The sequence below is a fragment of the Solanum lycopersicum genome, chromosome 12, assembly GCF_036512215.1.
Source record: "Solanum lycopersicum chromosome 12, SLM_r2.1".
In the NCBI taxonomy this organism is placed as follows: domain Eukaryota; kingdom Viridiplantae; phylum Streptophyta; class Magnoliopsida; order Solanales; family Solanaceae; genus Solanum; species Solanum lycopersicum.
Window position 1 is genome coordinate 41,071,331 of NC_090811.1, and position 23,397 is coordinate 41,094,727.

The window sequence follows — 23,397 nt, forward strand, 5'->3', positions numbered from 1 at the left end:
TGTTTGAGATAATATATTGAAAGTTGAAACATGAACATCATCAATTGAAGTTCCATCAACCATTTTGAGGTTATGCTTAATGAGAAACAATGGTGAAAGTGTGATAGTGGGTGGTGGAGTGTATGAGTGAATAAGCGTGTGGAAGGGGGGGGGGGGGAGGGGGGGGGGGGGGTTGACGAATGGGAGATTGTGATGGTAACGGTAATCAAGGAAAGGAAATGTGTATGAAGTAAATCCCTATAATTGGGTAACTGAAAATTTTGTTTTGAAAAAAAAAGTGAAATCAAATAAATTACCTATTATTAATTAATAATAAAAACCTATAAATAGATTAATGATTTATTATATAAATATAATTTAATTTTTAAATAAAATTAAGCATAATTGATATGTCATAACCCGTAAATAATCTGTTATAAGCAAGAATTTTTTAAAAGTACATTAAAAACCGTATTATTTACTCTTAAATGTGTATATAGGGTGATTTTTCCTATAACTATTATTTAATTAATGAATAAAAGAAATAAGTCATCTAAAAGGGTAATGCTGTCTTTTAATTAATCTAAAAAATAAAAGGGGGAAATTTCATTGGTCATTTTGGTGGCACCTTGAAAAATACAAGAGTTCAATGTATGCATAAACTCTTATGTTTTCAAGAAGAGTGGGGGTGGGGGGTTTAATGTTCAACACTTATTTAAACCCCATTCTTCTTTCATTTTAAGAAAACAAAAAACAAAAAGAGAAAAAATTGGAAGAAGGAAAATCATAAGAAAAAAAGTCTTCTTCTAAAATGTATATTTCCTCTTTGGTGGTCTTTGGAATTAAATCAAACTTAGTTTCATTATTTGCTTGTCATCAACTTTAGGTATCTCTCTTACATTTCAGAATGTAATCTTGAATTATTGTTTATGTTCTTTTTATGTTTTGGTTAAGTTGTTTGTATTAAGTTTGTTTGATTTAGTTAAGTCTATTGTGATTCTTCTATGATTATGTTTATTATTATTATTGTGTGTGTGTGTATATATATATATATATATATAGGTGTTTAGTTTAATTTTACTTCATTGTAGAATTAGTGAGTAAACTCATGTTTTGCTAAATAATAATAACAACAACAATTTTCTGGTGACTTTTTTTTTAATAAAAAAGAGGCTTTTTTGCGAAAAATGTAAATCTGGTCATTTTATAAAAAAGGGGTAAATCTGGTCATTTGCAATTAATTGTAAATCTGATATTTTTTTAAAAAAATAAAAATATTGTCATTTTTGCAAAAAAAGTAAATCTGATCATTTTTGCAAGAAAACGTAAATCTTGTCATTTTTGCAAAAAATGTAAATCTTGTCATTTTTGCAAAAAATGTAAATCTGATCATTTTTGCAAAAAAAAAATAATAAATTTGGTCATTTTTTCAAAAATATAAATCTGATCATTTCATAAATTATGTTTTTTTCTCTCTCTTAAATAAATATCTGAAATGACTATTGAAACAAAATACAAAATAGACTATTTTTTGTTAGTAATTTAACTATTAGATAGATTTGACTATTTTTGCAACTTTTTTTAAAAAGAGAACAAAGTAGGCATTTTGTATAAAATATAAATTTTACTAAAATAGTCCTTTCTGAAATTGTTTTAATATAAAAAATAAAAATAAAATAAAATTAGTATGTCATTACTTGTTTTAACAGGAGGCTTACTTATTATTGTATATATTAAAAACATTTTTTAATTGTTCTTATCAAGTAGTAATACTTAAATATATATATTTGTTTTTTTTTTAAAAAAAAAATGTTCATTAGTAATTTGCAAAAAAATAAAAATAAACAAAAATCATTTTCTTGTCTATATGTTGCAACAAATTCATTTATTCATTTTAAGTAATATTTGAATAATTAGTTATCAGTTTATTTTAAGAAATAATATATAAAATTTAAACTACCACCATGTGTCCGGTTACCATCCTTGTTTTTTTTTCTAAAAATTAAAAGAGGTCTTGTGTGCAGTTACGCTTCTTGGCCAATCATTTCTTTTAAAAAATAGAAACTAATACAAACTTACTTTTTTCATCCAAATTTTTTTTAAGTCAAATATAAGTTAATAAAGCGATCGTGCTAGAATCACGTAATTCCGGGAAGGGGAATGCCTCATACCTTCCCTCTGGTCAATAAAATTTCCTAACATAATCTCTATTTTTGTAACTCAAAATAAAAGATTTTTTTTAATTTTAAATTAGAAATTATCAGGTGACTTAAAACACCTAAAAAACAAAATTTCAAGCGGAGACTCTAAAAAATACTATGTTTCTTTACTTATTTTTTTTTAAAAACCCGTCATATCCTTAACAATTGTAAAAACAAATGGAGAAGGTGTGAGAAATCTGACGACCCCGCTGGAGACTTCTTTTAGAATTCGAGCTTTGTACATTAACTGTATTTGACTATTTTGATTATTTGGATAAATTTTGTGTTTGTTGGGTAATTGTGTTATTTCAATGATTCATTGTTTTGATGTTATTTTTGTCATCTCTCGCACACCCTCTGAGTTTTGAAATTTTTGTTATATACTGTGTGTGCGAATACGCCCCACATGACCTCTGTTTAGGATGAGTCAATGTGCAGTTACACTCTTAATTCTAGGTTATCAGACATGTTAAGCGGGATCGGACCACCACCGGTACGCTGACCCTCTCCGACTTGAGTTGTCAGCTCGAGTAAAGCCAGTACAGACACCTTCTATTTAAATGCTAAATCTGGCAAAACAATCCCTATCATGATACATTTATTTATATCGAGTGCATTTAAATTAGAAAATCTAAGATAGGTACCCACTCTACACCAAAAATATTAATTGTTGACTAGCTTTAAAATAACTTTGTGAGTTTTGTTTATTTTTTCTTTTTTTTAAAAAAAAGAGAAAGAAAAAGAGGTTGAAATAAAAAGGATGATCTTTCAAGTGAGTCTTATGGTTCTTATAACCTACGCACAACTGACTCTCACTAAAATGAGATACATAGACATCCCTTATCGATTTCGATATTTGTAAACACGTGTATTTTATCTTCTTTTTTTTTCACTTTTCTTACCTCACTCTATTAGAGTTTTTCATAGAACATTAATTAAATTTTATTCAACGGTACAAGTGGCACCTCTGACCAAAGGACAGGGTTCCAAAAGTCCAAGAAGTGAAGGAATTTCATAGTTCATGATCGTCGACACAATTCAAAGATCTATGACGATGGTGGAGTGACATAGGGAGTTATGAGCAAAGAAGAATAAAAGAGCATTTGGGACATCTAGTGCATATAATGGAGATTGACTCTAGAAGGGATGTGATCGAGGCATTAATTCCTTTCTGAGATCCAAAACATAATGTGTTTCAATTTTCTAACTTTGTAATAACACTAACTCTGGAAGAAATCGCCAGCTTCATGGGGAAGTGGTCCGGTGTTCGAGGCGATAAAAAGTCAATAATCTCAAAAAATATCGATGCCAATTTTTTTTTGAAAATTTCTCAAAATTAATCAAATAGAGAAGAAGAATTTGAAAAATCGGTGGATTTCGTTGGACTTTCTATGCGAGAGGTTGGTCAAAATAATGGATTTAAAAACTATGGGTACCAACTTATCAAACAAGGGGGTGAAGAGGTTTGGAAGGCGAATCAATGTTTTGCCTTCATGGTTGCGTTTTGGGGCGCATTGTCTTCCCCAAATGGGACAAACATATCCACATTTGTCTGGCTGGGTAGTGAAGGCGTTGACCACCGTGGAAAGTTATATTATTATTCCTATGATCCTGGTAGATATGTTCTGTGCATTAACTAAATGCATAAATGGGGAAATGTACTTTAAAGGCTGCAGTATCTTGCTTCAAATATGTTTTTTGGACCATCTTTATCACCATGATTGTGTGCTTAGGTTCACTTAAGATTGATGTAATTATGTTTCCTCCCATAAGGAATGATAAGCACAAATTGATTTTCCAAAAGAAATTTCAGCGTGTGAAGAAAAACTTTCGGTGAACACATCTGATGAAATAATGTGGAATTATTACTGGCTCCCAGCTATGGATATCATTTGTATGTCTAGTGATATCTCGTTTCTTGTGTTGATTGGTCTTAGAGGTGTTCAACCCTATGCCCCACTTCTGGTTATGTTTCATCTAGCTAGAGTTCAAGAAATCTCACCCAATGATGACGTGAGTAGGTTTATATATGACACTCTGTCAGATTTTGCCTTTAATAGCAAAGATATTCTAACGATCTGGTACGAGAGTATAATTTTTGAGTTAAGTGAAATGACTGTGGAGCAAGATAAAGGAAAAGTGGTTCATGGGTACCTATCGTGGTTTCGTGATCCATTGACATTAGGTGACACTCTGGAAGGATCCAACACGAAAAGAAAGGACCAAGATTGTAATGACTCGAAAAGTCACCCTTAAAAATTATCGTAAAAATTATAGTTTTATCCATCTCGATAGTTTTCCCGAGTCATTTATGATTAGTTCGTGAAGTTGGTTTGAGATTTTGAAATTATTCGATAACTACAGTTGTTCAATTGAGAGTAGATATTAAATAATTTATTTATTAAGTTGGTATCTAATACGCAATGCCATAATTTATTTAAAGTTTCAGTTTACTATTTGAAGTTTTCCAAAGTCTCAAATTGGCTCCGGCCTTGTTTCGTAGTGAATTTATGAATTTGAACACTTCTAACACTGATTTTTTTTTGTAAATTCAACTTGACTTGTACCTGGAACATATGGTGTACCGGTTGTTATGCCAATAGCAGCGCCGGGCAGCTAAGTTGGTATGGAAGAACTGCTGCGCCGTGGGAAATCCTTCAACACCATTTGACTCACATATTCAAATAAGTTAAGAGGTTAACACTTTTAATATATATATTTATTTAGAAAAGAAAATAAAGAGGATCAAAAAACTAACCTGTGGGCGGCGACGTGAATACGAATCAAGGAGGATGAACTGCACGCAAGAAAAACTCAACTAAATCCTTCCATCTCTGCCTGCTTTTAATTGCTATGACATCCTTTCATAAATTGCTGCACACACACACAACACACACACACAGGTAATGGTTGTCATTTTGGCTCTTAAAAGTTGAACAACAAATCACATTATTGTTGTAAATTTGATACTACTAGAATGAGTTGTGATTGGGTTATTATTAATAGTTATAATATAATATTTTGAATAGTGATGATTGATAGTTTCAGTTAGTGACTTAAGCTACGGGTTTGTCACTAATTTTAGGGTTCTTCTTTTACTTTGTCGTTATAGTTAACTCATAAATTAAGTTTTAATAATATTGATATATCTAATGAAATATATGGAGTACTACATTATATAAATACCATTAGATTTATGGTATTGGAGAATGAAAACTTAACACTAGACTTGAAATTGGAAAAAATTGAAAGAGTGGACATGTTATTGGCATCAAGATTAGGGATTTGATTATAAATTTGAGTGAATTTGTGTGTCTAGTCTAGACAAGAAGTAATGTGGTTGTGTTTAGTTTCAAAATATTATTATGATTATTGATGTGATATATTGCTTGAGTTGGATGTCCCCCAAAAGGAAAAGGCTTAAGTTTGGGAGCGAATTTTTATTTGATTTAGGCAAGTGGATTTCTAAACCCTTGTTAAGTGTATGAAATTTGTGTATTTACTTGTGGTATGTGTTTGGGAGTAATGATACTTGGTGAATGGTTGACTGGTCCACCTTGACTTATTCTAATGATGAAAAGAGACAATAAAAGACAATCTGATTAATTGTTTGTGTGTGTGGTACAAGTACCGGTGTTATAAAGACAGTTTATTACTATAGAATGTGGATTCTAATCCGAGAATGCCAAAGTATATAATCATTAGCTGATATATTATTGACTTGATTTATTATGTGTGATTCTATTTATACTAAACCCGTATAATTGTGATAATTGAGGTAATTATATGTCATAGTTACATTTGATTTATTGAGATGTTGCGCCATTCCCTTTATTTGATATCATGTTGTGTACATGAATTGACATGATATTGGATATGAGTAAAGGTCTAACACACATAGACCGTTTGTTTTGAGATCGAGTTATGATTATTTCCGCACATGGAGATCATCTCTGTGATGGAGAAGTTATGATTATAATTTGGGCACGTGGAGATCGTTTGTGTGAAATTTATTTGATCTATGAGAGTGTGTTGAGATCGTTTACACAAACACATGGAGATCGTCCGTGTCGGTCTATAAACCTCGTGTGTCTTCCATGAGTCATGCAACTCTTGATGTATATCCGAGGTGTATCATATAAATACGATTGAAAGAGTACATGATATTTTGAGGCATATCATTCAAAGTGTCATATTGCATTGCATCCCATGACATCCTTCATTCTTTATGATTATGTATTTTATTGGTGGTTGGAAAATACTTGATATTTTATTACCTTTATTTGATGAACTTGATCTTGTATGTTGCTGATATCGTGAGTGCCTTTTTGTGGAGGTTGTAATTGATGAAGATTGAGCTTGTTGTTGAGAATATGTGATTGTAAGAATGTTGTTGAGATATATGCTTGTAAATGGTGAACTATTAGGTTGGACTGGTTTTATGCAAATTGTAGTTGTGGAGGTTCAGCTGCGGTAAAGAGTACCCTTATTTTATCCCCTTAGCTTGTGTTTAGAGGTTTACTTGCTGAGTACCGTGTGGTTGGTACTAACCCCTAACTTCTACAATTTTTTGTAAGTTATTAGCCTGGACCTTTATGATATTTTCTTTTCTCTGAATCTTCTTACGGAGATTTTGTGAGGTAGTTTCTTGTCATTTCAGTCTTACTCCTATTTATGATCTTGTTTTACTCTAGAAACAATGTCATATGAGACTTTTATTTTATTTTAATTTATTTGTAATACTGTAGAGGCTTGTACACGTGACTACAAGATTTTGGGGGTTTAATCAACATGACCTTGTTTTCTTCAGTATTTTATAGTATTAGACTTTTATTCACGTTTTACTTCTCCATTCACTATATTAGTTGGGTTTTAGGCTGTTTTTTCTTGACAGAATTATAAGACGAGTGCCATCACGTCCATTTTTACGTCGTGACAAAGACATCAAAAAACTGTTAGAGAAGGCCAAAACGACCATTGCCCGGCAAGACGCTCAAGTCCAAAGAGAAAGAAATCATCAGTTGGAGTTTCAAGAAGTGTAAGGGTATTTAAAGCATGTAGAGGTGAAATAATCCTGATTAGAGGAAGAGTTGGATAGTAGAATTCACTTGGCACGAAAGATAAAAAAGGAGCAGAGTTTTGAGATCTTTCGATTGAAGAGGGACTTAGTGACATCTGAAAAGGCGTGCATTATCAAAAGGGAGAACTTAAGTGTCCAAAGGAGAAATTCAAGAAAGAAACGTTATGATGGATGCATCAGTTAGAAGACTATAAAGGAAAGATTAGTCATTGTGTAGATATCCTAGAGGGGCAAAGAAAAGTGATTGTTGAGAGAGAAATACTTTATATTCAACTTAAAGCAACAGAGAAGCGAGAGGCCCTCTTGAGGAACAATCTTGGTGATGATCAGGCTTGATTAAATAATTGTCATCAAAATATGGGAAGGGCTAGGCGTCAAGTTCATCAGCTGGCAGAACAAACCTCCTATATTTTTTAAAATCAACGTCGTATGAATAATCCAGAAGTGGCTGAGAAAGCACGGTCTATTTTTCTCCATCTGGCGAAGGTGTTGTTGAATTTGTGCGAGACCTTGAGTGAACAAAGAAAGCCCCAAGAAAGGGATGAAGATTGAATGAAAGTTTAGTTATTTTATTTTGTTTGTTTGTTTGTTTCATTTTGTTCTGTTTATAGACTCAATTTTCCGTTTAAAGTTTGGTGTTTACAGAGATCATGTTGATTAGGATTGGTTTAAACCCATTGATTTTGTCGTTTTGCTTGAAGTTTTTGGGAATGAACGAAAGGGTTTTTAATGTTATTTTCCAAATTAATTTTATTGATTTTTCTAAATTTTAGAACTACGTAATGATCTGATTCATACAACGACATGATGCGTAGGCAACCTCCAAAGGGCCCGATCAAAACTTTTTTTTTAAAAAAAAAGAGAAAAAAAGGAAAGGCAATGAGCGAAGCAAAGCTGGGATGAGATAATGACCTTCTGGACTCATGTTACTATGTGATAAACAAACGTGTGATTGATGTGTAAAATTGTCTAACCTCTAACGAGTTTGTTCATTTCACTTTACTTTAGTAAGCTTTCGGTGGTTGATTATTGGTAAACTAGCATAACAGGCATACTTTACCAGGTCTAAGGTAAGAGCGTCAATGACAACCAATACCGAAATTGTGGTGAACCCAGTGGATACTCCAATTGATTCAACGACCTGATCCTCCATTGTTGAAGAAAACCGTACATTGAGACATGCTATGACATAGTTGTGGAAAGCCTGGACCAATGGCCAAGAGCCACCAACGTCTATTCATGGGTTTCCTAAGAACCCTAGTATCCAATCTTCATCTTCTCAGCTCTCAATATCAGACCCTTTTTTCTCTCTAGAGTATGGTCCATTTGATAATTGTTGGGCCAAACCATTGAAAACACACCATCAAGGCATGCTATTTAGGAATAATCCCATTGTCACGATAGCTGCGTCATTCTATTCTCACCCACAACCGACTATGACATAATGAGTAGCTCAAGAAGGACAATTCACCACTCATCTAGAGCAGTACTATACTCCTAGGATAGAACTCGGGGGCCCTAACTCTATATGATTTGGATACCTTATTGATTTTGGGAGACCAACTCAAGGATCATAGCAAGAGTAAATGTTGAGAAAAATAAAAAGCATCGAAACAGACGGGAAATGTAAGCAAGGTGCAGGAGGGAACAAAAGTGTCGCGTTCAAAGACTTGTGTATGTTCCCAAATGTCCACCTGCCACCTGGATTCAAAACCCTTGAGAATTATAAGTATGATGGGCACGATGATCCCATAACTCACCTTAAGAGATACTGCAATCAACTTCCGGATGCATTAGGTTAAAGAGGAATTGCTCATGGCTTATTTTGGTGAGAGCCTGACTGGTGTTGCCTCAAAATGGTTTATAGACCAAAAGATCTCCCATTGGCACATATGGGATGATATGACTCAAGATTTTGTTAGACAATTTCAGTACAATGTCGACATTATGCCAGATCACAATACACTCTCTAATATGAGAAAGAAGCCAAATGAAAGCTTTAGACAATATGCTACCAAATGGAGGGAACAAGCAGCCTGGGTCAAGAAACCATTAGATGAGTAATAACTGGTTGATATCTTCATAGAGGCTTAAGATCCTGATTACTTCCACCACTTGATAGCCGCAATGGGAAGACCGTTACACACAACAATCAAATTTGGTGAAATGGTCAAAAGTGGTCTCAAAACACGAAAGATTGTAAGCCAGGCGACAATCAAAGCTACCACACAGGTCATCTTAGGTGGTTCATAATGTTTTGGAAATCGTAAAAGAAAAGAGGAAGTCTCTTCGATGACATTAGGGTCTAGGGGTTCTAAAAGAAATTCAAATTGTCCTTACCCACCAGTTCAGGACAATCTAGCTATCCTCAAAATTATTACCCTTATGACCTTTCATATACAATATCTCTATCTCCATACATGGGCTTCAATGCTCAATCATATTTGCATCCTCTTAATCGCCCACATTTTTTAGCCCCAACTCAATGAAACCTTCGCCCACAACGACCATCGTATCTGGTCCCTTATAACCCTAATCCTATGCAAAATTATGCTAAAAAGAAGGCACAAAAAAGGAAATTCACTCCATTAGGAGAGTCGTACTCCAACTTTTTTCAAAAGTTAAGAAAGAATGAGTACCCACCACATCGTCTGAAACCAAATGCTCCAGGTTTCTAGGCCAATGAAAGATGTGAGTACCATTCAGGGGCCCAGGAAACATTACTGATACCTGTTAGACCTTTAAGGGAGAGATAGAGAAGCTAATAAATTATGGAGTCATCGTGTAGTAGATGATCAAAGCACTCACAATATGACCATTAACCCAATTCGTGATCAAAACCACTTAGTGAGTATGATTTCTAATGATCAAGAGTACAAATTCCTTTGCGAAATGATAAACTTCTTTAGGAATATCAGAGAGGAGGACAAGTCGATAAAGATTTTAGAACCAGTTGCATCTGTGTAACACCCCATAGCCAAAACAGACCAAAAATTAGTTTTTTAGAAAAATCTGCAGGTGCTACCAACGGTTGCATCGACGGACCGTAGCCTGAACGACGGTACTTCCTACACAGTCATCGATGGGATCAAAAACTCTAAAAAACTTCAGCCTAGAAAAATTGGTTAAGTCTTGGACGATGAATGTACTTACGGTCCGTAGGTCAAACGACGGTCCGTAGTCCGTGACCGTCGATCAAGAATCCCTTCAACCACTCTATGACAAGAGCTATGGATGACCATCATGGTTCGTAGGTGAACCTACGGTCCGTAGGTCTAACCGTAGGTGGAAAATTTGTAGCCAGTTAAAGGGAAATGCGGTTGGGTCAACATAAAATGATCATAACTCTTAGCACAAAAATTAATTAGTCTCCCATGACCTACCCACATATAGGTAATTGAATTATCATAAAATCAGACCTTTGAGTAAAAATTTATGCCCATTTTAGTAAAGGCCTGTCGAACAAGACCTCACGTCGGACCCAACGACGAGCGCACGACGGACCGTCAGTCCTGGCCGTTGTGAGGCCGGACAGCAACCTTCCCAGAGGTCATTTTGACCTTCCCGCTCGTTTAAACCCTAGGTTACGTTGTTTTGATCCTAAATCATCATATTTTAGTCATCTTAAGACTATAAACATAATTAAAACATATCCAAGCCAAATCATTAAATAAAAACATAGAAAATTAGAAGCAAGAGAGGAGAAAAAAACTCAAGAACCCTAGTTCAAGAACGCCACAAGCTCCAGCAGTTCCAGCCCAGAAACTCAAGTATTTTTCTATGGATTTCATCACCAGGTATGTGGAATTTCACTAGTGGGTTCCTTTCACCCATTGGGTCCTTAGTTTCAGTCAGTTCTTGATTCTCTTATCACGATTAAACCTAGGGTTTCTAGAACTTTGATATAACTTCATAAATTTATTAAATATATGTTCCAAATAAGAGTATACTGTTATTATTCAGATTATCGCTTGAATTCAGAACCTTAGCTTTGTATTTCTTTAGTTCTTGAATTACACATGCTAGGTCATATATTTCAGACACTTCAGATATGCATGCCTCAGTTATAAATGTATAATTGCCAGATTAATTGTTTCATTCTCAGTTTGCATGTTCAGTTTCGAGCTATCCAGTATTTAAAAAAATTCAGATATAATTAGTTAATTTACAAAATTCATTGGGAGTAGCATAATACCGAGTTGGACTAGGGTTTAGCGTACCCAATAGTTCCAGAACTACTAGCCAAGTAGGTTGTAAGTCCCCTCAGTGGGCAATCTGTTTAGTGATCACGCCAGCATGCCTTTATACATCAGATTCCACATTTAGCTCATGTGGTTTTATTATCGGTTATTAGTAGCTCCTACAGTTCAGTTAGACTCTCTGCGTTGACCATTTATCAGTATATTCAGTATTAAGTTTCAGCATGTTATAAATTGGTCATCGCATCCAGTTAGCTAAAAAATTAGCACATCACGTTCAGATTATTATACTTGTTTTTGTGCTTGTTCAGTTATGTTTTATTTTAGCTTTACTCTATCCTACATGCTCAGTACCTTTCAAGTACTGACGCATACGTGCGCTACATCTTCTCGTGATGTAGGTTCAGGTTCTCAGCATCCAGATCACGCATAGGTCGATTTCCCGATCTCCAGGCAGATTCAGTGGTGAGTCCTCATTCTCCGAGGACAACAAGCATGAGTTTCATTTTAGTCTTTAGTCATTTAGTTTCAGTTTTTACTAGATTTAGCTGGGGCTTGTCCCAGTATTTTTAGTCTTGTTTAGAGGCTATTTTCAGACATAGTTAGATTCAGCTTAGTATTGAGTTAATATTTCTTTTATATTAAACTCATTGTTTTCAAATATCTTAGTTATAGAAAATGGGCATTCCCCATCTTTTCATTTTAAGTATGATTTAGCTTCCGCAACAGTTTATTATCTTTAGTATGCTTATGATCATGCCAGTAGGGTTAGCTTGGGATCACTTGTGGTCCTAGGTTCCGTATCTGTGTTTCGGGGGTAGCTCGAGGCGTGACAAAACATGGTATCATAGCACTAGGTTCAAGAGTCCTAAGATGTCTGCAAAATCCGCACTAAGTAGAGTCCTTTTCATGGGTGTAAAGTGCACCACATCTAATGAGATGGAGGCTACAAAGTATTTTTAGGAAAACTTTCCTTTCTTGTTACTCTTATCGTGCGTAAGGTATGATCTAATTCCATTCTAACTCAACGTTGAGCGCTTAAGATCATGCCTTCTCATAGAGCTTAGGCATAAAATGCTAATGCACACAATGCTAACGTAGTTCCTCTAGTACCATATAAGGAGGTTCAAATGCAGAGTTTCAGAATGACATTTCAGCTTTTGGCTCAGAGTATGACCAACCAGAACAATCAGTAGGTTCTAGTACCTACTAATAGAAATGACTGTTTAGTGGAGCCAGAGTTTGTGATTTTGTTAGGATGAATCCGCCTAAGTTTTTAGGGTCCCAAGTTGGTAATGACCCACATAAGTTCAATAATAAAGTCAAGAAAATATTTGGTGTGATGTTAGTAACTTGTAGTGATAGGTGAGATTGGCATCATATAAACTCAAGGATGTGACTCACATATGGTTCACTTAGTGGAAAGACAACAGACATGACTTTGTCTTTTGTAACTCAATATAACAGTCCAATTCAGTGTTAGTCCAGAAACTCTCTCAGAGCCTTTGTCGGTCTCTACTCTAGTCGGTGACCCAGTTACAGCTAGATGTGTATGCGAAATTACCCTGTCACAGTATCTCAGAAAGTCACCTCAGCAGGTCTAGTAGAGTTAGAAATGGTAGCCTTCGATGTCATTATAGTCATGGATTGATTAAATTTATTTTATGCCTCAGTCGATTGTAGTACTTGGATTGTTCGTTTTCAGTTTCAAGACGAACCAATCTTAGAATGAAAGGGTAGTATCTTAGCGCCTATGGGTTGTTTGTTTCTTACCTTTAATGCCTGAAAGATGATATATAAGGGTTATCTCTATCATCTAGTTTAGGTTAAGGATTCTAGCCTTGAAATCCCAACTCTTGAGTCAGTTCCAGTAGTCTGTGAATTTACAGAAGACCTTCCCACATTCCCTTCCGAAAGGGAAATCGAATTAAGAAGTGATATCCTTCCAGATATCCAGCCTATTTCTATTCCTCCTTATAGAATGTCTCTAGCAGAGCTTAAGGAATTGAAAGAGCAGTTGAAAGACCTTCTAGATAAGGGTTTCATCAGACCTAGTATTTCACCATGGGGTGCACCAATATTGTTCGTAAAGAAGAAATATGGTTCTTTCAAAATGTGTATTGACTATATACAATTGAACAAGGTCACAATCAAGAATAAGTATCCCATCCCCAATATTGATGACTTGTTGACCAACTTTAGGGTGCTATTCGTTTCTCAATGATAGACCTCAGATCGGGATATCATCAGCTCAGATTCAAAGATAGCGACATTCTGAAAATAGCCTTCGAAACTCGATATGGTCATTATGAATTTGTAGTTATGCCATTTGGACTAACCAATGCTCCTGCAGCTTTCATGGATTTGATGAACAGAGTGTTCAAACAGTACTTAGACTTGTTCTTTATCGTCTTCATTGATGATATCCTCATTTACTCTAGGAGTGAGGAAGAACATGCAAGTCATTTGAGAGTTGTTCTGCAAACTCTCAAAGATCACCATTTATTCGCTAAGTTTACTAAATGTGAGTTTTAGTTGCAACCCGTTGTTTTCCTTGGTCACATTGTATCTAACAAAGGGATCCGCGTAGATTCACAAAAGATAGAAGCAGTGAAACAATGGCCCAGACCTACCTCAGCTACAAATATAAGAAATTTCTTAGGTCTAGAAGGTTATTACAGAAGGTTCATGGAAGGATTTTCATCCATAGCCTCACCATTGACTAGGTTAACTCGGAAGATGGTCAAGTTTAAATGGTCAGATGATTGTGAGAAAAGTTTCACAGAATTGAAAACTAGATTGACTACAACTCCTGTCTTGACTCTACCAAAGGGTTCATATGGTTATGTGATCTATTGTGATGCATCCAGAGTTGGCCTTGGTTGTGTGTTGATGCAAAGAGATAAGGTTATATCTTATGCCTCTAGAAATCTTATGGTGCATGAGAAGAACTATCCAACTCATGACCTCGAGCTTGCAGCAGTGGTGCTTGCACTCAAGATATGGAGACACTACTTGTATGGTGTTCATGTAGATGTGTTCACGGATAATAAGAGCCTTTAGTATGTGTTCACCCAGGAAGAGTTGAATCTTCGCCAGAGGAGATGGCTTGAGTTCCTTAAAGATTATGATATAAGTGTGCATTATCATCCTGGTAAGGCGAATGTAGTGGCCGATGATCTTAGTAGATTATCTATGGGTAGTGTAGCCCCTGATGAGGAAAAAAGAAAGGAGCTAGTGAAGGATGTTCATAGGCTTGCTTTGGGAGTTCGCCTTATGATCATATCAGATAGCGGTGTAACATTTCAGAATGGGGCAGAATCGTCTTTGTATTGAGGTTAAGGAGAAGCAAGAGAGTGATCCGATCTTGCTTGAACTAAAGGATGCAGTCAACAATCAGAGAGTGGAGGTTTTCTTCCAAGGGGGAGATGTTGTACTTCGCTACCAAGGTAGATTGTGTGTTCCTAATGTGGGAGAGTTGAGGCAGCATATTCTTGCAGAAGCTTATACCTCTAGGTATTCTATTTATCTAGGTTCCACTAAGATGTACCGCGATCTGCGGGAAGTGTATTGGTGGGATGGCATGAAGAGGGATATAGTAGACTTTGTGAGTAAGTGTCCCGATTGCCAGCAAATCAAGGAAGAACATCAGAAACCAGGAGCTATGACTCGAGAGATAGATATTCCTACTTGGAAGTGGGATGTGATCAATATGAATTTCATCACAGGGTTACCTCGTACAAGCAGACAGTATGACTCAATTTGGGTGATAGTTGATAGGATGACTAAGTCGTCTCGCTTTTTGGCGGTCAAGAATACATATTCGGCAAAGGACTATGCCAAGCTTTACCTTAGTGAAATTGTGATGTTGCACGGGGTTCTTTTTTCTATCATCTCAGATAGAGGTCCTCAGTTTACCTCTTATTTGTGGAAGTCATTTCAAAAAGGTCTTGGTACTCAAGTTAACCTTAGTACAACATTTCATCCACATATTGATGGTCAGGTAGATTGTACCGTTCAGACCTTAGAGGATATATTGAGAGCTTGTGTGAACGATTTCAAAGGTAGTTGGGATGATCACCTTCCTATTATTGAGTTTTCCTACAATAATAGCTACCATTCCAGCATTCAGCTGGCCCCTTATGAGGCTTTATATGGGCGTAGATATAGATCTCATGTTGGTTGGTTTGAAGTAGATGAAGCAACTTTGATAGGGCCAGATTCAGTCCTTTATGCTATGGAGAAAGTGAAACTCATTAGAGATAGACTTAAGACAATCCAAAGTCGTCAGAAATCTTATGCGGATGTAAGGAGAAGGGAACTAGAGTTCCAAGTTGACGATTGTGTTTTTCTGAATGTCTCACCTATGAAAGGGGTATTGAGATTTGGAAAGAAAGGGAAGCTCAGTCCCAGATATGTAGGCCCTTACAAGATCTTGAAAAGGATTGGCAAGGTGGCATATGAGTTAGTGCTTCCAGCAAAATTAGCAGCAGTGCATCCGGTCTTCCACATCTCACTCTTGAAGAAGTGCGTGGGTGACCCAGCCTCTATAGTGCCATTAGAGAGTGTGGCGGTGAAAGATAGTCTTTCTTATGAGGATGTACCAGTTGAGATTCTTGACCGTCAGGTTAGAAGGTTGAGAAACATAGAAGTCGCTTCAGTCAAGGTTTTGTGGAGGAGTCAATTCGTAGAGGGAGCTACTTGGGAAGCAAAAGCAGCTATGAAAGACAAGTATCCTTACCTTTTTCCTTCTGATTCCACTCCAGCTTGAGGTAATTTTTCCTCTTTAGTTTTATAGTCATTCATGCGTAAATTCAGTTTTAGAATCATGTTCCCTCAGTTTGTAATTTCAATTTTAGCGTAATTGCATGTACGCAAAACTCAATTCAGTCAGAACTCAGTTCTTAGTGTTTAGTAGTGGGGTTTTCATCTCTCTCCCTCTATTTCAGCTAGTTTAGTCTTCATTCGAGGATGAATGTTCCCAAGGGGAAGATAATGTAACACCCCACAGCCAAAGAAGACCAAAAATTAGTTTTTCAGAAAAATGTGCAGGTGCTACAAATGGTGGCATCGACGGACCATAGCCTGAACCACGGTCCGTCCTACACAACCGTCGATGGGATCAGAAACTCCCAAAAATTTCAGCCTCGAAAAATTGGTTAAGTCTTGGACGAAGACGGACTTACGGTCCGTAGGTCAAACGACGGTCCGTAGTCCATGACCGTCTATCAAGAATCCCTTCAACCACTCTCTTAAAAGAGCTATGGATGACCAACATGGTTCATAGGTGGACTTACGGTCCGTAGATCTGACCGTAGGTGGAAAATTTGCAGCCAGCTAAAGGGAAATGCAATTGGGTCAAATTAAAATAATCATAACTCTAAGCACAAAATTAATTAGGTCTCCCATGATCTACCCACAGATAGATAATTGAATTATCTTTCCATTACCACCTACCTTGCTAAAATCATACCTCCGAGTAAAAAGTTACGACCATTTTAGTAAAGGCCTGTCGAACAGGCCCTCACCACGGACCCAATGACGGGGCGTCGGCCGCACAACGGACTGCCAGTCCTGACCGTCGTGAGGCCCGACAACAACCTTCCCAGAGGTTTTTTTACCTTTCCCACTCCTTTTAAACCCTAGGTTATGTCATTTTGACCCTAAATCAACAGATTTTAGTCAGTTTAAGCCTAGAAACATAATTAAAACATATCCAAGTCAAATCATTAAATCAAAACATAGAAAATTAGAAGCAAGACAGGAAAAAAAGCTCAAGAACCCTAGTTCAAGAACACCACAAGCTCCAACAATTCCGGCCCCAAAACTTAAGTATTTTTTCGTGGATTTCATCACCAAGTATTTGGGATTTCACTAGTGGGTTCCTTTCACCCATTGGGTCCTTAGTTTGAGTAAGTTCTTGATTCTTTATCATGATTAAACCTAGGGTTTCTAGAAATTTGATATAACTTCATGAATTTATTAAATATATGTTCCAAATAAGATTATCATGTTATTACTCAAATTATCGCATGAATTTAAGAACCCTAGCTTTGTATTTCTTTATTTCTTGAATTACACATGCTAGGTCATATATTTCAGACACTTCAGATATACATGCCTCAATTATAAATGCATAATTACCACATTAAATGTTGCATTCTCAATTTGCATGTTCAGTTTCTAGTTATCCAGTATTTACAAAAATTCAGATATAATCAGTTAATTTATAGAATTCATTAGGAGTAGCATAATACCGAGTTGGACTAGGGTTTAGCGTACCCTATAGTTCCAGAACTACTAGCTAAGTAGGTTATAAGTCCCCTCTGTGGGCAATCCGTTTAGTGATCATGCCAACATGCCTTTATACCTTTGGTCGGGTATATTGGGTCCTCTCGATGGGCCATATGCATCAGACTCCACATTTAACTCATGTGGTTTTATTATCGGTTATTAGTAGCTCCTACAGTTCAGTCAGACTCTCTGCATTGACCATTTATCAGTATATTCAGTATTCAGTTTCAGCATGTTATAAATTGGTCATCGCATCCAGTTAGCTTAGAAATTAGCATATCACGTTCAGATTATTATACTTGTTTTTGTGCTTGTTCAGTTATGTTTTATTTCAACTTTAATCAATCCTACATGCTCAGTACCTTTCAAGTACTGACGCATACGTGCGATACATCTTCTTGTGATGTAGGTCAAGGTTCTCAGCATCCAGATCACGCATAGATCGATTTCCCGATATCCAATTCAGCAGATTCAGTGGTGAGTCCTCATTCTCCGAAGACAACAGTCATGAGTTTCATTTTAGTGTTTAGTCATTTAGTTTTAGTTTTTGCTAGATTTAGCTGGGGCTTGTCCCAGTATTTCTAGTCTAGTCTAGAGGCTATTTTCAGACATAGTTAGATTGAGTTTACTATTGAGTTAATATTTCTTTTGTATTAGACTCATTATTTTCAAATATCTCAGTTAATAAATATGGGTAGTCCCCATCTTTTCATTTTAAGTATGATTTATCTTATACAACAGTTTATTATCTTTAGTATGCTCATGATCATGCCAGTAGGGTTAGCTTGGGATCACTTGTGGTCCTAGGTTTCGTGTCTGCGTCTCGGAGGTAGCTTGGAGCGTGACAATCTATAAGTGTGGAAGTTATCAATCTTAATACCAAAGTCTTGTGTGTTCCGGGGGTTTCAAAGGGGATTGAAGTTTGAGTGGGTATTTCGAAGTTGTATGTATTAAACGCTTTTCATTAATACAACAAGACCAAAGCTGCTTGACAAAGTTGAAAGAGCCTATCTTTGATAAGCCTATTCAACAATGTTAGGTAACTGATTCAAAAGTTGTACCTTGGACTATTACAAAATTGTAGTGGTTATCGAGGGAAGGAGATTGTCGAAGAGGTTAATGAATCAGGAGGGTTGACATGATCCGGAATATGTTATCCTGCAGAAGAATTAAGAAAAGAGAAGATGAATCAAAATATTGAAGTACCACCGAAGAAAGCAGAAAATGAGGAAGAATCGAAAGAAATTCTAAAAAAGATTAAGGTTTTAGGTTACCCTGTTATGGAAAAATTGAAGAAGACCACTACACAGATTTCACTATTGTCTCTACTTTTGCACTCAAAAGAACATCGGCATGTGTTATAAGATTTTGAATGAAGCACATGCGCCGAAGGAGACCACAATTAATTAGTTAGAGAAAATAGACAAGCGCGTATTTGAGTTAAACACCATCATTTTAACTAATGATGAGTTGCCCATAGAGGGATCGGGAGTAGACATATGCCTTCTTTTTACATGATGAAAACCTTTAAAGTTAACCCTGACATAATTTTCCCCAGCAATGTATTTGTTCGAGATTATGACGGCTCAAGGAGGGATAATATTGGTGAAATCAAGTTAAAGATGACAATTGGACCAGTGTACTTTATGATTGTGTTCCAAGTAATTGATACAGAGACATTGTATAATTTTCTATTGGGAAGGACATAGATCCACATGGCCCAGTAAGTGCCATCAACTTTGCATCAAGTTGTTAATTTTTAAAACAACTATCAGGAAATCATTGTGCATGAGGAAAATGATTCACCTATTTACAGAGATCCATCCATTCCATACATTGAGGCAAAAGAAGGATGTAATTTCATTGTTTGTCATTATTTTAATGCCATATCAGTCGATCAATTTAAAGAAGGAGACCCTATCATCCAACCACGTCTGTCTTCTTCCTCTTCAGTGGTAGCAACGTCAATGCTCAAATATGGTTATCAACCCGGTAAAGGTTTGGGACTATGTTTACAAGGAATCATGGATCCCGTTAATCTCTTAGGAAACCAAGACACTTCTGGTTTCGTATACAAACAAAACAAGAGATTTAAGGGTTAGTCTAAGAAGGACTGATTGGGCACTGCCAGAACCGATTCCCTGTATTTCTCATTCTTTTATCAAGTCTCAGGGCACAGAAATGAAAGCTTCCTTTACTCACGATGACATTGAAGAGGTTATTAAGGATCTCAGTAAGTTGTTTTGTGAAGTAAACATGGTCCAAGTTGGTGAAGGTACAAGTCATGCCGATGTTCAGTGTGGGCTCAGGTACTGAGCTAAGAAATTGGGAAGCCACTCATTTCCCGATAAGGAAGGAGTCTTGGTAGTTTGTTTTGCTAGTCTTTTGTGTTTTGTTGTTGTCAAGGTTGCGATCCAAATATTTCAAAGTATTTAGTATTAGTATCAACCCTTCTATAGTTCTATCCCTTTTTCAATTTCAATAGAATGAAATCCCAGTTTCATAGTAAATTTTGTCTTTTCCCTCCCCTAATTCTTATTCTCTATTTTTCGGTTTTTTAAATGACCCCTTTGATAACATGACATGCATACGGAATTCACTTCTAGATTTCAAAGAATTGTTTATTATTGAATCACCAAGTCAAGAGGTTGAATATGATGAAGAAGAGGCTTTTAGAAAAATTAATAGGGAACTAGAACTGTTTGAGCACAAACATAAACCTAATCTTAGTGAAATAGAGACAATCAAGGTATGTACTGAGAAAGTTAAAGAAATAAAAATAAGTCTTCATATCAATCAGGAAATTAGGGATGCCATATACAACTTTTGTTTGAGTACAAATATGTGTTTGCTTGGCCTTATGATGACATGCCATGTTTGAGTGTTGATTTAGTGGTTCGTCTAACATAAAAGAAAGAAATTCAAACCAAACATGAGTGAAAAGATCAAGGAATAAATCATGAAGAAACTAAATGCAAATGTGATCCAAGCCATTCGTTACATTACTTGGTTGACAAATGTTGTTCCTTTGCCAAAAAAGGATGGAAAGATAAGAGTTTGTGTTGACTATCAAGATTTGTACAAGGCTAGTACAAAGGACAAATTTCCCTTGCAAAATATCCACATTCTAGTTGATATTTGTGCTAAATATGAGATTCAATCTATTGTGGACTGTTATTTTGGGTTCATAAACCTTAATGGATGAAAAGGTTGCTGATAAAACTGCTTTCACCAATTCATGGGGTTCTTATTGCTACAGGGACATGGCATTTGGTCTTAAAAATGCCGAGGCAACTTACATAAGAGCTATGACTACCATGTTTTGTGATATGATATATACATAATTGAAGTATACGTTAATGATGTAATAATCAAACAAGCTGACCATATGTAAGATTTGAGAAAATTCTTGTAAAGAATGGGAAAATATGATCTCAAGCTTAATTAAGCAAAATGTGTATTTGGGTTCTATGTGGAAAACTTGTAGGATTTATTTTCAGTAGAAGGGGAATAAAATTGGATCCTTCCAAATGTAGACACGTAATTTTTAACTGAACATAAAATTTTACACTATTTTTTTATTCCTTAAATATTTCTTTTATGTCTAAGTTAGATTAAGACTAGGCAACGGAATAAGACGTATCGGTACAGTTCAAGTTCGTCCCATTTTGGTTGCATACAGGACGGGACGGGACATGATAGTCTGAACTGGTAGCCGAATGGGACGGAATCGTGGTACCGATATCGCTTCATCCCAGTCCCGATCTGGTCCGTTCCGGTTCACGTCCGGTTTACTTAATATATATTAATTTTTTTCATATTTTATATAATTTATATTTCATATTTTTATATTTTATATAAATTATTACTTATATATTATATTTTATATAATTTGTATATATTAAAATTCATTACCCACCACACCCTCCCCTTCCCTGACACTTGGCAGGCGGTAGCTTTATTAAAAGATGCGCTGCCTGACCCCTGGGTCCCTGACCTGCCCGGCTGCCCCTGCTTCCCTGCAGCTTTATCAAAAGCCGCAACCCCCTTTTTCAATCCAACCCCCCGTTTCTCCTTCCCTTTTTTTAACGGTCGTTTTAAAATGGAAGTATTAAAATGGATACTTTTTTGGTTTTATAAATCAGAATTGATTTCTAAAAACTATATATACATATATAAGTTTGAGAGAATATTATTTCCATTCATATTTCTAAGTTTTAGCAATTACGGATTATAGATTATTGAATTTCAAATTTTCAACATTCAATTCAAGTTCTAAATTCTTAATATCATTTGGTGATTTGGTCATTTGGTGTATTTCGGAGGAGGAATCTTCTTCAAATTTTAACTTTCGACATTAATATTTTAATTTTTATTTTAATCGGTTTTTCTTACACAAACGTTTGGTAACTTCATTTAACTCTCTAATTTTATACATATATATATATATATTTTGTAGCTTGTAAGTTGTTCTTATTATATTATTACTCTTGTTAAGTTTTGTATTTTCTAATTTATAATTTTATATCATGGAGTCTTCTAAAAAAAAAGTAGAAGTAAAAAAGGTCTAGTAGAATCAGTAAAAAAATTAGTTAAAAAACTAATAAAGGTTCTAGTTCTTCTAAATCTAAAATTCCTCTTGTTAGAATGAATACGGATGAATTTACGCATGTGAATGAAACTATTTTTTCATCCTGGTCTTATAAATATTAATTCGGATACTCCTATGATTCCCTATGAATTATATGAAAGACATTATGGTATTAATCAAGAAACTGAAGAAGTGGAAATGGATGAACAATTAAATTTAGATGAAGAAGTAGATTTAGATGATACACCGACTAGTCCCGACCTCAATAGTATATGTACTGGAGCTCCACCTCCGGTTGGAACTACTCGTCCCCCTATTTTTCCAACTAGAGGTAAAGACCAAGGTACAACGTTCTTTAAAATCACATGTGTGAAAATTTTGTTATTTGAATGAAGAAATTTTTTTTAGTATATGTAATATTTGTAAATAACATTTTAAATATACATCTGGTGGGACTGGAGGTTCAACGGGGGGACTAAAAAAACATTTGATTGACAAGCATAGTAAAGAGTGATTTACATATATGTCTTCTATTGAGGTTGTTGAAAATTGTAGCGTTGAAGCATCGGCTAGAGGATCAAATATGGTTCAACTGAATTAAATACTTCGAACCCATGAGGTCCTCTTGCACATCGAACCTATAACAAGGATCGTGATCGTGAAAACTTTGCTAAAATGGTTGTTGTTTGTGGTTTACCTTTTAGTTTTGGAGAACATCCGGGTTTTATTGCATATATTCGTGAAATATATAATCCTAGTTATAAAGGTTTATCAAGAAGCATGGTAAAAAGAGATATTTTTAAATTTCAAGAAAAACATTGTCAATATTTACGTGCCTATTTTGAACTAATGGATTGTAGAGTTGCTATTACTACGGATATGGGTCGTAGTCCTAATGGTTTTGATTATTTAACTGTTACTGCGCATTGGATCGATTATTATTGGAATTTACAAAAAACAATTATTGGTTATAAAATTTTTCAAAAGAAAAAAACTGAAATTTATATTGCTACTACTGTGTTGGAAATTTTAGATTTTTTCGGTCTTTGTGAT

General features: G+C 35.5%; 1 long non-coding RNA gene across 1 annotated transcript; it reads left to right on the forward strand.

Moving 5' to 3' along the window:
- Positions 1-585: 585 nt before the first annotated feature.
- LOC138340757 (uncharacterized) lies at positions 586-4,812 on the forward strand. The gene is made up of 2 exons (XR_011213539.1): positions 586-865; positions 3,140-4,812. It is a non-coding gene; the product is annotated as an uncharacterized lncRNA (long non-coding RNA).
- Positions 4,813-23,397: the final 18,585 nt, after the last annotated feature.